Below are 17,100 nucleotides of genomic sequence, written 5' to 3' on the forward strand. Positions count from 1 at the left end.
ATGTGGTGGTTAAGTCTGGAGATTTCTCAAAGCATCTTGCCGATTTACAAAAAGTGTTAGAGTGCACAAGGAAGCATGGATTGAAGATGAATCCCATCAAGTGTGCATTTGGTGTATCGGCAGGGCAGTTTCTTGGTTTCATGGTACATCAGAGGGGTATTGAAATTAGTCGAAGATCTATTGATGCAATCAATAAAATAGTGGCCCCTACTAACAAAACCGAGCTCCAATCCTTGATCGGCAAGGTAAATTTTATCAGGAGATTTATATCGAATTTGTCTGGTAGGATTCGTGCTTTCAGTCCTCTTCTTAAATTGAAAGCCGATCAAGAGTTTATTTGGGGAGAAGAACAGTAGTTAGCTCTGGATGAAATCAAGAGGTATCTAGTAAATCCTCCAGTTCTAGTTCCACCTCAACAAGGGAAGCCCTTCAGATTGTATTTATCTACCGATGGATCGGTTATCAGTTCAGCTTTAGTTCAAGAATTTGAAGGGAAAGAAAGGGTAATTTATTATTTGAGTAGGAGGTTGATTGATGCTGAAACCAGGTATTCGGCCATTGAGAAACTATGCCTATGCTTATATTTTTCATGTATCAAGCTGAGACATTACCTGTTATCGGCCGAATGCACTGTTGTTTGCAAAGATGACGTGGTCCGATACATGCTATCTATGCCGATTATGAGTGGTAGGATCGGTAAATGGATTTTAGCGCTGTCGGAGTTCGATTTGCGTTACGAATCGGCTAAGGCAGTCAAAGGGCAGATTATGGCCGATTTTGTGACTCAGCATTGCGGTCTAGTGGAAACCTTGGAAATTGTACCCTGGACGCTCTTCTTTGATGGATCTACCTGTGACCGGGGGGCAGGAATCGGCATTGTATTAGTTTCCCCTAAGGGGAGGAAGTATGAGTTTTCCTTGCCGATTGTTGCCACATCAACAAATAATCAGGCTGAGTATCAAGCTCTGATCAAGGGATTGGAGTTGTTAAGAGAAGTTCGTGCTGATGCTGTTGAAATATTCGGGGATTCTATGTTGGTTATAAATCAATTGGCCGGAAGCTATGAATGCCGAAGTGAAGTTCTCATAACTTATTTCGAGAAAAGTATGCAACTGTTAAAGGAATTCAAGGATTTCCGATTGGAGCATGTTCCCCGATTGCATAATGAAGACGCTAATCGGTTAGCTCAGCATGCCTCGGGATATCAGCCAATGATTAATGCGACATCGGCAGTCGGTGCCGGTGATTGGAGGAAAGAAATTATTGATTATCTAAAAGATCCATCCAAAAAAGTTGAAAGACGGGTTCGATTTCAAGCAACCAAGTATGTGCTCCTTGAAAATGAATTGTATTATCGAACTATCGACGGAATTCTTCTCTGATGCTTGGGTGATGATGAAGCTAGAAGTTTGATGGGGGAAATCCATGAAGGAGTGTGTGGAGCGCATCAGTCAGCTTTTAAGATGAAGTGGATGATTCGAAGGAATGGATATTTTTGGCCAACCATACTTGAAGATTGTTTTAAATATTTCAAGGGATGTCAAGGTTGTCAAAAGTTTGGTAATATCCAGAGAGCACCCGCATCGGCTATGAATCCTATAATAAAGCCTTGGCCGTTCCGGGGATGGGCCATCGATCTGATCGGCCAGATTTATCCACCATCTAGCAAAGGGCATAAGTTCATTCTAGTTGCCACTGACTATTTCACTAAATGGGTTGAAGCTATTCCTTTGAAGAAAGTCACATCGACCAATATGATTGATTTTGTGAAGGAGCATATTATTTACCGATTTGGGATTCCCCAAACGATTACTACCGATCAGGGCACCATGTTCACATCGGGGGAGTTCGATGAATTCGCAATCGGTATGGGAATTAAAGTGTTGAATTCTTCTCCTTATTATGCTCAAGCCAATGGGCAGGCCGAAGTGTCTAACAAAGGAATTATCAAGCTTATTAAACGAAAGATTGAAGAAAATCCTAAGCGGTGGCATACATCATTAAATGAAGCATTGTGGTCTTATCGGATGGCTTGTCATGGATCGACCAAGGTATCACCCTATCAATTGGTGTATGGACATGATGCAGTGTTGCCTTGGGAAATTAAGGCTGGATCTAGGCGATTATCTTTTCAAGATCAATTAACTTCCGATGGTTATGCCACTTTGATGACCGATGAATTGGACGATCTAGCAGGGCATCGGTTAAAAGCTTTAATGAGTATAGAAGAAAATAAGAAGAGAGTTGCTAGATGGTATGATAAGAAAGTGAAGGCTAAAGAGTTTGCCGATGGGGATTTGGTATGGAAATTAATTTTACCAATTGGGACCAAAAGTTCGAAGTTTGGAAAGTGGTCTCCTAATTGGGAGGGTCCTTATCGGATAAGTCGATCGGCTCTTGGTAATGCCTACATTCTAGAAACCCTCGAAGGAATTGAATTTCCCAGAGCATTAAACGGCAAATATTTAAAGAAGTACTACCCCAGTATATGGGTCGATGCATAGAAGTTTAGGTGCCGATAACACTCCTATCGGCTGGATCCAAATGCTTGGGGACAAGACGTGGTGTTTCAAAAGTTTAGGCGCCGATAACAATCCTATCGGCTAGACTAAAAGCTGAGGAAGCAGGAAAGCGCAGATACAATGCCGATGGAAACTCTATGTGTTAAGCAGCGTCTGGATTGCCGATATAGCGCGTAGCCGAATTTGGTTGGCTGCTTCTATCTCCTTGATGTCATCATCGGCAGAACCTTCTATCGGCTTCAGCTTCTTCTTCAGTTGGAGTGCTTTGCGACCATGAGCATTTCGCTCGCGCTTAAGAAGCCTGATGGTCTCTGGCAATTGGCTCTCTTCCTGTTGGGCTTGGGACAGAGCGTTCTCTACTTCCTTGAGCTCCGCCAACAGGGACTCTTTTCTTGCCGATCGATCGGATATCTTCTGCTTCAGCGCGTCTCCAAAAGATCTCAGGATACCGATGTTCTTGTGCTTCTCATCGGTCAAAAGCTTCTCTTTCCTCATTTCATCGGAGAGTTGAGTCTGAGCGGCTCTATCGGCAAGCCGCCGAGAAGCTCTTTGGTACTGCAGCTGGCGACTCTCCAGATGAGCGGCTTGGAACAGGATTTCTTCAACATTAGCTGGGATTTGGCCTCTGAGAGTTCTGAATAGGGTCTTGGTAGGGTCGGAATCATCAACCAATTGCGCTGTGTCCTGGTGAAGGAGAGCTGACAATTCTTCCAGCCTGACCCTGACCTCTGCCGATGTGATGCCGACCGTCTGAGAAGTGCTTGCTTCTTCACCTTCTTCTTCAGAGAAATCGATGGCGAAGGAGAACAGGCTATCGGGAGAATCTTGTTCCTGGGAGGGAAAGCAAAATTAGCTCATACTTAGAGAATCGGCAAATAGTGCTAACGGTAAACGGTGACTTACTTGTTTCAAGGCGATCTCTTGTCTTTGACTGAGAAGTGCTGACGGAACTGCAGGCTGATCGGCCAAAGATGCCGATGGAGCTACAGGTTGATCGGCTGAGATTGCCGATGGAACGATATCAACTGAAAGAAGACAAAAGGAGTTATGAGACTAAATAAGAATAAGTTCATCGGTAGCGATATTGTTAAAGTATGTTACCTGGAGGAGGGACAACGGTTGTCTGAATCGGGAGAACTGCCGATGGTATAACTGGACCCACCGGACCAGTTGTTTGTTCACCCGTGTCAGCTGATGTATCTTCTGTTTGAGATCCTTCCTGTTGGGGTTCTTCTATCTGTGGTGCTTCCTGCATAGGTGGGGGAGATGGTGCTTGCTGTGGCTGGGCTTCTGGAGAAGAAGGAGAAGACTCCACCGGAATTGGAGATACCGGAGGAGGAGGGGGAGTTGCTACCTTCTGGCGCTTTGTTCCAGTCTTAGCACCCGTGGTGCCCTTTCTCTTGGGTTGGCTAGACTGGGGGGCATCGGTACTCTCACACCTGGCTTTCGCCGATGCGCCGGTTTGCTGCAATAATGAACAAGAGTTTATAAGCATAAATATAGCCGATATAAAGATAGTCAGCATAAAGGAAAAGATTTGACAAATTGCCTTGAAAGCCCGCGCAAGAGTGGGAGCAGCAACCGTTGGTGATGTCTGAGTTCTTCTGGTGGTGACTTTCCTGAGGCGTACACCCCGATGCACGATGGAAGCTAGAGTCGGAGCATTGTGGCCGATTGAGGAAATCGGGCCTGATGGAAACAAGTCGATCGGCCTGCCACTCCTGCTAACCAATGGAGGAATATTGTCAACTTGCAAAAGGAATACAAGGGTAAGCTGCCGATGGGGGTAATATTGAGAAAATGAAACGTTGGTTTGAGTTACTTACAGTGTCATCGGGAACTTCGTATTCGGAGTCGATCTGCAGAATAGATGCTCTTTCCATTCTGCCCACCATAACTTGTATGCCTGAGTGATAAAAGCAGCCGGAACCCATTCTGACAGATTTACATCTATATCGGCGTTTGGTGGTAGTTGGGCTGCTCGAGTCCACACAAGAAGGTTGTTGATAGTTTCTTTGGGTTTTATCACATCGGCATAAGGAAGTGCAATCGGCAACTGGCCGAAAGCTAACTGGCGAGCTAATGCCGATGGATTGTAAAATTCGTAAGTTTGAGGGGAGGTTTTTGTGCTACCAAAGAAATTCACTGGAATGATTCTGGGAGTCACAATTGCCATCATCACCTCATTGTCCCTGTCGAGAGCTTCATCAAACGGATTGAAGGTCAGAGGGAGCATGCTATCTGGGTCATCATAAGCCAACCATGGTCGTTCGTCTCTGGTCAAACCCTCATACAGAGTCTGGAAGAATCGGCCGATCTGATCTCGATTTCCCCCCTGAACCAGGCAGAACTATGACAGCTTCGCCAAAGTTCAAGGGGGCGCGTGTTGCCGATTCCTCTTCACCCAATACATGGTTTTCAGCTATATCTCTTGGGAAACGCTGTGTGAACAGGTTGAAGTTGAGACGCTTGTGCAAATGCAGATTGAGCCACATGTTGACAAACCACCAGGGGCCTCCCAAGTTGCCAATGGATTGGCCGAGCAGAAGTTTCTGGACTACTTGATGGAGAAGGTGGTAAGCAGCGCCAAGCAAGTATCGGCCGAGAGGGAATCGGCAACCGTTAGCCAGTCTTTCTGCTGCCGATAGGTAGACAGAAGTCGGTCCTGCCGATCGACCACAGAATACAAACTTGTCCAGCCACATGTTCAGAAAGGTGGTTTGTTCCTTTATGGTGACAGATCCTTTCCCACGGTACTTCTGAATGTACCCCGACCAACCGCCGATAGCGCGAGTCTCCACTTTGGCACTAGGGGCAGTATCAAAAAAGTGGGTGCTATCGGCAGAAGATATATCTAGACCAGTAAGCATGGCTACATCGGCAAGAGTAGGAGAAGCAGGGCCGTGGCCAAAGGCAAAAGCATTGAGGGTGTCTGACCAAAAGTAGGATGCAGCTATCAGCAGTGACTCGTTCCTATGCATATCGGTAATGGACAATCTAATGCATTGGGCTAGATTCCTTTCACCCCACTGAACTTCATTAGAGTTGCTGACCCTCAAGAACCAGTCTTTCCACCCTACAGTTGGGCTGGGCCAAGAGCGGAAGGTGTCCTTCCACAGATCTAAGGAAAAATTTTCGGCTCTGAAGGGGATCCTGTTGGTTTCTGCGTTGATAAGGTCAGTTGGATCTGGGTCCCCTAGAGGGCCGAGGCATTGAAGGTGTGGTTGATCGGTGGGGATGACAATTTTGTTGGACAATTCCTAGTGATTTTGGGCGTAAAAAGAAATACAAAGAGGAAAGAAAAGGAAGATGTTCAGTAAAATGAATTGCGAGTGAACAGGGATATGAAGAAAAATACAGAAGACGGGGTGGAGATTTGACCTCAGGGACGACGAACCTGACGGCCATCTTGCTGCGAAGGAAGCGTGTGAAGGCGCCGGAGTTGATGAAGAGGGGTACTTGTCGGAGACCTTAGGAGTTTTTGGTGGCGCCGCCGCTGGAAAAGTAAAGTTGGGTAGTAGAATGGTGTGATGGGGAAGGAGTACCCAAGAAGGAACTATTTATAGGACAAGATGGGCAAGGGCAAATCCGACTTATCTCTTTGCCGCATCCGAGAAATCCGAGGGTACTCAGGTGGATATGGTAACTGTTCGCACGGTAATCCAGGGATTGTGCAGGTGATTTGACGGGAAGCGGTCATTATCTGAAGATATTTTACTGTGCGAGATCTCCTGGTCGGTCCATCGGCGATATTCTATAACGGTCATATTGCCGATGGGCGGATAGAGGGGAAGTAACCGTTTTCGCAAATATCCTGGTCAGAACATCGGCAGATCTTTGTAACGGTATTGTTGCCGATGTACGACTAAGAAAAATGCCCATTTAGGAAGTTGGGGATTTCAAGGAATCTGCGGAGGATTAGGATTAGAGTTGTCCAGATTGAGGTTGTCGGTTACCAGATTAGGAGCATTAATTGCAGGAGAAGGCATCATTACTGCAGAGAATTTTGGAGCATTAATAGTTTTATACTCCGAAACTGGGGGGCATGTGTTGACACCGTTTTTGGGCACGTGTCTAGGATGGCAGGATAAGGTGGCAGTACGATGTTTACAAAGCGGGTTGCCGATGAGGATGGTTGCCGATGAGGGAGAAGTTGAATGTGACAGGCAGTAATATGGTGCCGATGGCTAGATAAGAAAGTCTGCCGATGACTATGGCAAAGGATCTGCCGATGATGCAAAGGAGGAGTCTGGAAGCTGCCGGTCGTTATGTGGAGGAGTTTCGGTTTGTCACGAGGGATAGTTTTGTTATTTCCTTAATTATTTGCATCGTTTTGTATACGGATTCCGTGTAATTTGGAATTCGAATTCTAATCGTGTCTGGTTGTAGCTCTTTGAGCAGGGTATAAATATAGACCCTAGGGCCTTGTAATAATCAATCAAGAAATCAAACACACGTTTTTACTCATATTCCAGCATTTACTTTTCGACGACTTCGTCATACTTTTTCCTTTTGTTACGAGTTCTTAGGAATTCGTCGACTTAAGCTCGGCGTGTTCTCAAGTTCCGCGTGAGTACCTCTTAGCCGTGACATCCGGGCGCATCGCTGTTGTCAGGACTAAAGTATTCGAGTTATCACCTTTGCCGATAGCAAGGTCAAATCGGCTAGCACGCCTTAACGTTTGAATCGGGTATTAGCCCTTTGTGTTTGCAGATTAGTTTTGCATCAACAGATCCTAAGTAGATTTCTCATACCACTTGCAGTGTTGGGGAAATATTGCGATAGAGAACTGCACAAAGGTTGTCAACTCATTCTGAATGGAATGTTTATGATCACTTCACGGGTAAGCACAACCACTCGATGTTGGGACGACACCAGGTGCTTTGCCTGAGATTCCATGGTTACCACAAATAGACTAAACATCTTGTCAAACAACTCATAGCTCATATCAGGAGATTAAGAATGATAAGGTCCAATGAACAAGATATCTCATTTTACAAAGAAGATTACAAGTGACTTGAATAAAAAAAATCTTTATAAGCTAGAAGCCATCGCTGACTTTATAAGTGTTACATACTTCCTTGACTGGTTCAAATCTATCTGAGTCTCCTAATACAATCTACTCCACATCTGATGTTGTGTAAATATTGCCTCTCTATAAGGTCCACATTTCTTTCGAACTGCCTCAATGTCGATACAATCATTCCATTAGTCCTTCAATTCTTGGGGTGAAGTTGAATACCTTCATACATAAACCTATCTCCTGATGGGGTGGTTAGAGATACTGAGTGTTGGGTACAGTCAATCTTTCCATGACAAGCGGTTAACCATCCTCTTCAAAGAACGACATCAATCTCCATTGATTCCAAAACTACAAGATTCACCTCAAAATTTACACCTTTTATACCGAGACTGACTTTTGGGCACATGTGTGTTGCTTTTATCTTCCCTATTGGTGATTTGACTAGTACGGGTTTCTTCATTTCCAACAGAAGCATCTTATGATTAGCAACACATTTATTTGAGATGAAAGAATGTGAAGAACTTGAGTCAAACAAAACAGTGGCAGGAGTTGAATTGACTAGAATTGATCCAAACACCACATTTTGTGCTTCACGAGCAGTACACAGATCCACATGGTTCAATCTACCATTAACATAGTCACGAACTGGGTACTTCTTTGGACAATGTTTCTTGTGATGTCCCTCTTCGTGACACTGGTAACAAGCATTGCTAACCATTTTACCATAGGTGTTATCCTGACATTGAGCTCCTTGAATTGATGTGCCAGGAGTAACTGAAGTGCTACTAACTTGTTGGTTCTGAGGGTTCACCTTCAATGGAGTCTCTTCACTATTTCGCTTCTTAGCTTGATTACTCTTTCGAAGTTGATATTCTGTATAGGTGATGGTCCATCCATCTAGGCATATCTCTGGCATAGCAAGTGTAGCTGAAGGGGCATCTAATTCTTCAAGGTATGGATGTGTCTGATGAGAGTTTGGAGCTAAATCTAACTGTCATGTAGAACTCAGATTTGGCTCAACACTTAACAGTGGCTCTAGGGAGATTGCCTTCCTTTTCTTGTTACCTTCAGTCTGTTGATCTTGGGGTACTTCTATCTTTCCTTCGCTTGACTTTTTCTGAAGGCACGGTAAACCATAATGTCTACAACAATTACACGGCTCTTGAATCCCAAGTGCCTCATTAATACCATCTTTCTTAGCTTTCATGTTCTTCCAGGCTTCTATGACTTGTCGCTTCATTGCTTCTTCCTGAGTTTCAGTCATGTTCTTTTCTAAATATAACTGAGAATCTTTTGGTGGTCCCACTCCACTTAGTACTTGATCTTGCATAGACAAGGGCTTCTCCTGGTTTACTAGGGACAAGGGTAGCATAGTTGGGTCTTCCTGACATTTGGTGTAAGCTTCTTCAATGTCGCCTTGGAGAAGTAAAGATTGTAGTATCAAAAGCTTCTGGAGTCTAGCCATATGATCAGCTGCCATCTCTAGGATTTGGGATTGCCAAGCTATCATCTCTTCACTGCTCAATTGTGTTGCAGAAGTCATTGGTTGACTCGGATCACCAATATTCTTTTCCATTGATGTCACCACTTGGATCAATCATCTGACATTAGGCAATAGTAGAATGAGCTAGAGTAATATAGGCAAAGAGTATGACATAGGGTAGGAGAGAATAGCTGGACAGGATTAAGATTGACAAAAGATATGGATAGGATAAGAGAGATCACTACCCCACTTAACAGAGATCGAACTAATCCACAAACGATTTCTTCCAGAACTCCTCAAAACACTAGAACAGAGACAACACACAAAACATCAAACCAAACAAAACAAGCACGCAACACATCAACGACACTACACGTGCTTCTTCAACAGTGGTGGTCATCCTAAAAAGGTAAGTTCGAGATGATGAAGGGCCATCGAATTTTGGAATAAAATAAGTTTTGAAAACTTAAGTAAAACAACTAAACAAAAGCCAAGGAGATTAATAGAAATAGCTCAAAGGAAGCTATTCAAGGAGGGGATACAACATGACAAGGATGAAGAAATAGTCAGAATCAAATAGTCAAGAGATGAGAAAATAGTTTTATATTAAAATAAGCTTTAGAAATCGACCAGTGCTATCTAGGCATACGTCCTACAGTCGACATTGCTCTGATACCATTCCTGTCACACCCTGGCTTTTAAAATAAGACCAGAGTCGTCATATGTGTGCCCAGGAAGTCCACACATATAACAAAAGAATAGAAATATCAAAAACAATGTTATATATAGCGGAAAACATATTTATAATAACACTTACAAACATCAGAGTACGCGGAAACAGTAGCTAAACTTCTTAGGCTCCAATCTTCTCAGGGACGGTTGACTGGGGGCTCCGTACGCCAAGCACTTCCCATAAGCTTCTAGAAAACTCCATGACCTCTTTATCCTTCTTCTGAGCAGCACTTTACTACACACTGGGGGTGTGGGGGAAATAGCAAGGGTGAGCTCATGTCGAACTCAGCAAGCACAGATGGAAAGTAATGACATGCATGGCTTAAAACAAGGTAAAGCTGACTTGGTTTGACTGCGGTAGCATTTTAGTTGATCACTTTTAATTATAACAATTACTAGAACAACCTATTACTAAATATGAGTAGCATAAACCCAACCCTTAATTAGTGTAAGTAGTAATTAGCATCTTTTAAGTACTATCCTAAAAATTATAGAAGTCCAGGGATTAACCCCAATTATTAACACGGGATAGCAATCCTGCCAACACGGAATAGCCATTCCGCTAAAACACGAGGTAGCAACCTCGCCCAGTTCCATCTTGAAGTATCCAGTGAATCCAATTTGCTCATCAAGTGAGGGTCTGGGCCGCTCGTGACCGTGAGCACGGCTGATATATCAGTTTTACACTCTGCAGAGGTGTGCACGTTCACTCCAAGTCGTGATTCCCATTCGCCCGGGGTCGCGACTCCCCAAAACACTACCAAGGTGAGCAGGCAGGGTTTCACTACGAGACCTTTCACAGGGTCCAACTAATAGGATGCCACTCGTAAGTTTTTGCCGGGGCGCGCGGCAGCCGTGCCCATAGCAATGGGACCCCGAACTGACCGACCTCTTAATATGAATACCCAAGCTACATTCCTTACGCCTACCCGGAAAGTAACATCCTACCAGCGGAGGTCCTGATAATTAGTCAAGCCAGAGCCATATAGCTTGGAGCTGCACTGTAAGTCCCAGGGGGCCGCTCCCTGACTAAGTCCTTACGGAGAGCAGAGACGGGTACGCCCGGCAAACCGGACCACCAACAGTACCCGCTCCCCCTGTCCGCGACCAAACCACGATGCTCGCGAGCACCGCAACATCTCCATCACCGAAGTGACCATTGTTCATCATTTAATCATTTATCATCATTGAAGAATTTATTAAGCAAGATCATTATTACTATTATTATATAGATTAGATGAGTAGAGCAACTAAGCATATCTACTATTCACTATACTACCCATGTATAAAACCCAGGTATACAAAGAATATAGTAGAAGACTAGTCATGTCCTTAGGGTTTGCAGTATTAAGACACATGCACTGGAAAGTAAATGTATTTAAAGTTCATAGGTACAATATGATCAAAGGGTGTCTGCACTTGCCTTTATTCCCAGTGTATATCTGCTCAGAATTCTTTGACTTCTTTCTTCTGATCTCCAACTTCTGCTTCGACTGTCGGTCCTCAGCTCCTGGTCTTCACTATTGACGAACCACGCTTCTTCTACTCGTAGCAACCAAGCAACACAAACAGACAAACAAACAATCATGACTAAGAACAAGCATCAATCAAAAGAAAAGCTTAGAAAGAGCGCACTAAACGACACGACTTTCGAGGTTCGAAGCGAAACGGAAAAGACGACTATACGTTGATCGTATTTTAAGAAAACAGGTGATGGATTATTCAAAGAAATATCTGAAAGTTGAGTTGACCAAATTATAAAAGAATTATAAAAGTTGGAGTTAAACTTTAGTCATAACCAAATTACGAACCATTCTACATCATTTAAGTCACTTTACTATTTATAATTAGAAAACAAGGAATTTGTGTTATAAGTTAAACAAGGCATTTATGATATGAGATCAGATTAACTAGATCACAATTGAAAAGGTATTTATGTTGGTATTAATAACATTAATATTTATTTACGAGAACTAAAGTTATAAACAAATTGCTTTTGTAGATTAAACGGGCATTTAGTTAGTCATTAATCATTTTGTATTTATGGTGAAAACCTAAATGGTCAAACGAGGTAACTATTACTGCTAAAGCGTAGCTTACGACGATACGAAACTAACGCGACAAGAACGGCCTCAATCGGAGTTAAAACGTGGATTTTATGGCCAAAACTAGGTCAGTGGCAAAACTGTGAATAGGTAGAACTATTTTTCATATTTTAAATAATTAAAACTGATTTTTAAAAGTATTTGGACTGCAGGCACTATTTCCCTAAAGCGCAGGGGCTAAAACAGAAAAGTCAAGGGCTTTAAATTAAATACTTTTGAACTGAGTGTAGTGCGGGTTAATTACCGAAAAGTGCAGGGACTTTTTCGCAAAACCGCCGGGGTCAACGGGCTGTGGCCGGCTGACCAGCCACGTGTCGCGACTGGACTGGCCGGTCCACGGCCCGCGCCTGTGGACCGGGGCGGTGGCGGCTGGTCCACCGGTCCACCGTGGACCGGGGAGGGTCGGGCGGCCGGCCGCGGCGACGGCGCCATGGCCGCGCCGGTGAGCTCGTCGCGGCGGCTCTGCGGGGCACGGGAGGCCGTGCCAAGGGCACGAACGCGTCGCGCGCGGTGCGGCGAGTGCGGTGCGTCGGCTGGTCACGCGGAAGAGAGGCCGGGGCGAGTGGGCTTCGCGGAGGGGCGGCTCGGCGACGGCGAGAACTCCGGCGAGCATGAAGGTGTGATGGGGAAGGGGATAAGGCACGCCGAGGGCACCAGCGTGCTCGTCGTGCCCTTGCGAGGTCGAGTCTGGGCTCACTTTGACGAGAACAGCAGCGGGGCGGAGCGCAGCGGAGGTCGGGATCTCGGCGACTTCAATGGCGGCGGCAAGCTTTGATTAGGGTTTTGCGGGGGCTTGGGAGAGCGATTAGGGCTTCTAGGGAGGCGTGCGGCGGCTGCAGGGCGCCCTTAAATAGGTGAAGGCGAACCTCGGTTCGCGTGTGCGTAGAAACCGGGGCGGCGGCGCGGCGGCTGCCCCGTCCGAATCGGACGGGAGGTTGGGGATGACCACCCCGCTGACAGGTGGGGCCCCCTGGTCAGCGGCTGCGGGTGGAGAGGAGGCAGGCGGGGGCGCTGGGCTGGGCACTCGGGGCGCAGGTGCTACGTGGCTGGGCCGCGGCCCACTCGGGCATGCAGGGGGGGAAGGGAGGCCGGCCCAGGGCGCGCGCCCTTTTCCTTTCTCTTTTTTTTTATTCAAAAGGGTTTAAACCAAATTTTCAACACCTTTATAAACCAAAATTTGATTTATTAATTTGGGTCGTTTTGAGAATTGTTTTCTCTACTGCTTTTGAAAACAAAGCATTTTTTTTCTTAATAACATATTTTTAAATTATTTTTCCACTCAAATATAAATTAGTTTTCAAATATGACTTTTGGAGTTTTATTTTTTTGAAAACCGAAAGGACCTAAACGTGCTCTCTAGAAATTTTGAAATTCATTTTTCTGAGACAAGCCAAACAAAGCTAGGGCACAAAACACACGTCAAATAAAACACCCTCCACTTAATTTATTAAAAGTTTTAAAATTCCACATTTTTCTCATTTTATATTAACAACAATGAATAAAATCTTGGAATATTTTACAAAAATTTTAAATCCTTGTTTAATTTAGTATTTTCTAATAACAATCCAAAATTAAAAATTTTGGAGTGTTATACAGACGTACGTGGAGAGACCAATGGTCCTCCCACGCGACACTGGAGCACGGCAACAGACGTTCGAGCTGCCGGATTTCTCTCAGGTACGAGGCCTCCGCCGCTTAGGACCTGGACGATACACGATCACCTCCCTCAGGCAAAGGCTGCTGGAGGAAGGACGCGGATGCTTCTATACCGCCGAGCCAGACTCAGGCTCTGAGTCCGACAGCTACGACCCAACTAGGCAATCCTTCCATGCGGACGGGGCGGTGGAAACTACCGACGATACACAGGGCGCCGTTGCAGGCGGTCGAGCCCCTGCAGCAAGAGAGGACCCCAGGCCGCCTGGGAATGACGGTCAGGTCGACCCCCCTCCACAAGAAGACAGAGCCGCGCAATTTGCGCAGCTACGAGAGCTCAAAGCAAAGCTCGACAAAGATCGCGAGCGCCTTGTCCTGCTTGAATAGATCCTCGAGCAGGACCAGCCGTACCCGCCTGGCCGAAGTATCCGCAGACGGGCTCGAGAGGTACATCGGTAGATCGTCGGAGACGGGGAACCTGAGCAGCCCGTCAGCCGTTTCCCTCAAGCGGGCCAGAATGTCGTGGCGGCAATGATGCTGCTACGCAATATGCTCGAACCATCGAGCTCTCAAGCACGACGCATTCGAGACGAGGTGCAGACTCTGCTCCAAGTAGCGGCAGTTCAGCAGGCTGAGAGCTCGGCCTCTCGACGTCGAGGAGTAGCCACAGAAAAGCGTGATGAGCCTGCCCAGAACGAAAAGGAGGTGTCGGTCCATTAGCAGCCGCCCCCTCAAGGGAAAAAGACAGCACTCGTTCTCCACCACCCCGTCGACAACCAACGGCGAGACGACGCACGACGCGACATCGATGAGAATCGTCACCGCCGATATGGGGACACAGAAGAGTGCGGTTACAGCGCCCACCGTGGTGGGAGATACGACAGCGATGAGGACCGGATGGCTCTAGAACCACTGGGCCCTCGAGTGTTCGGCAGAGCAATCCGCAGCACGCTGCTGCCCAGCCCGTTTCAACCCCCGACCAGCATCACTAACTACAACAGCGAGACCAAGCCAGAGCTGTGGCTGGCAGACTTCAGGCTAGCCTGTCAGCTAGGAGGCGCTCGAGGGGACGATCGAGCCATCATCCGACAGCTACCACTTTTTTCTCTCCGACACCACCCGCAGATGGCTCGAGGAACTCCCAGCCAACCAGATCCACTGTGACAGAACCCCCTAAGTGTTTGGGCCCACCGGCACCTGTCACTGTCCTAAGGACCTCTGACGGCGACGTCGGGGATCCTCCCACTTTAGAAGTCCGATGAACGTCGCTGGACGCTCATTCCACTGCTACCAGCGGCGTGCCAAGCCGGCTCGTCCTGACCACTGGTGGTGGTCAATTAACGAGAACTTCTTCTTCTCGCCCTTACAGGATAGCAAGTGGCCACCTTAACACCAGGATCATTCGTTGCGAAGACATTGCAGTACCACAAACGACATACGACTAAAATAATATTTCAGAGTAAAACAGCGGAAGTATTACATAACTTATTTTACAAAAGGAGTTCTTCCAAATAGCAGAGTGTTATTACAAACCAGGTCCAGCGGAGCAACTTAAACTTTAGAACAGAGATTACAAATTTACAGACCCTGCCCATGGGTCACGCTCACTCTTCTTCGTCGTCAACCTCGACGACGGTGACGCAACAGGGTCCGAAACAAGTCGGCTCCTAAGCTTCACCTGCAACAGGGGTTATAACACCCTGAGTACGGGAGTACTCAACAAGACTTATCCGGCAGGAAAAGAGGAGAACTTAGGAATGCAGGCTTAGGGTAAGCAAAGAGTGGCTGAGCAAGGAGCCAGAAGGTTTTGCCAAAAAGCTTACTAATAGTGCATCCTTACTTTCAAGTTTTACCTGCGAAGTCCTCTCCCGTCGAGGCCGAGGAGTTCGAGGACAGTCTAACTAGTTGTTTCCCCAAAGACGAGTCTGTGAGTTGCTAGTCCTAAAATAGAGTATCATTTATTCGATGACCATAGCTTCATGTCGCTATGAGTCCGGTAATTGGGATCCGAACCTCACGAGACATTTCCCCCTTTCCCATTTTACCAATTAGTTGCATAATTAACTACGATGAGGGGCAGTGGATTGAGTCTCCCAATCGGGGAGCAACGACGATTCGAACCACTTAGCAATCCAGCTGGAGTTCCTAACCACCCGACATATGTAGAACCAAAACTTGCATATGTCAACCCAAATCAAGCTCTCCCCAAATTTGACCAGGTTCGTGGCACCCGAGAGCACCGTACTCCACCATCCTACAGCCGATCTAGATGTTTTTCGGTCATCTCAGATCCGTAAGGTGGGTACACACTACTCTCGCCATCTTTCCACTCCCAGTGCGCGAGTAGCTGTTCGCGTCGAGGGATTACAAGACCGGGCTTACCGAGGGCAAGTGGCTAGTACTATAAATTCTCAACCCAGCGGGCCATCAACGGACCGGTCCTTAACCGACACAGTTGGAGACACTACTTTAAGACTCCATTCTTAAAGCAAGTCCACCGACCGGTCTCAGATTAAAACATCATTGATCATAAATGTATTCCACAACAACCCTTCAAACTTTCTTATTTGAAAACCTATCTAGTAGCAGGGCTAAGCATTACTACGCAGTTTTAAATAAACAGGTGTCAAGGACAGGATAACAGATATCAAGGCAGTAAATGCAGCAAGTAGGTTAACCCAATTCTCAACTACCTAATGCAGCATTTTCAATTCATAAGTGATAAAAGATTTAAAACATTCAAGGAGGGTTAATGCATCCGGGGCTTGCCTTGGTTGCAGGGCAGGGAGGGACCCTCAGAGACTTCCCAAGTCTCGGATCCGACTTCCTCGAACGGAGCACCGACCTCGGGGTTCGGTTCAACGGGCGCTCCTTCGGTCACGGATACTATACGCAAAACGATGAATGCTCATGATGTGCGTATGACAAATATGCAAGAAGGGTCAAGTCGAGTACAACTTGCCTTCTCGGAGCAACACAGAATAAACATTAATTAACGTTGTTTACTATTTTAGTGTTTTTACCCAAGAGGTTGCATCTGTAAATTAGAATATTTCTTAATTCATAATTATCTTAAATTAACTAATTATTAATCCTATTTACCTCAATTAACTCTTAAATAACTACTAATGACAATAATTAAGTATTAAGGCCAAACAATAATTAAATGCCAAAGGTCATTAGGGTTAATGACCTCAGGTCATCACATAATCCAAAATCACCCAAACCTAATTATGAGGATTTAACTAATCACTATCTAATTATTTTGGAATTATTATTTAATTACTAAATAAGGGTTTATTAATATTTTATACAAACATAATCCAAATGCCACCAAATTTTGTGTGGAGCCAGGGAATAATATTCAGAGGCTCTCCACAAATTTTGGTGATTTTTGGACATACAAATAAATTATTAAAATTCATACAAGTTTTATTCGCTAATTAAAGGAGCCAATTTTTATATCCTTGCAAACTGTCAAAAACACAGAACCTAATATTTTTCTTTGGTTCTATATATTTCAGGGAGTCTATACAAAAATTCTCATCATTTTTGGATCATCACCCAATTTATTACACAAAT

This window comes from Sorghum bicolor, chromosome 3 (genome assembly GCF_000003195.3).
Source record: "Sorghum bicolor cultivar BTx623 chromosome 3, Sorghum_bicolor_NCBIv3, whole genome shotgun sequence".
In the NCBI taxonomy this organism is placed as follows: domain Eukaryota; kingdom Viridiplantae; phylum Streptophyta; class Magnoliopsida; order Poales; family Poaceae; genus Sorghum; species Sorghum bicolor.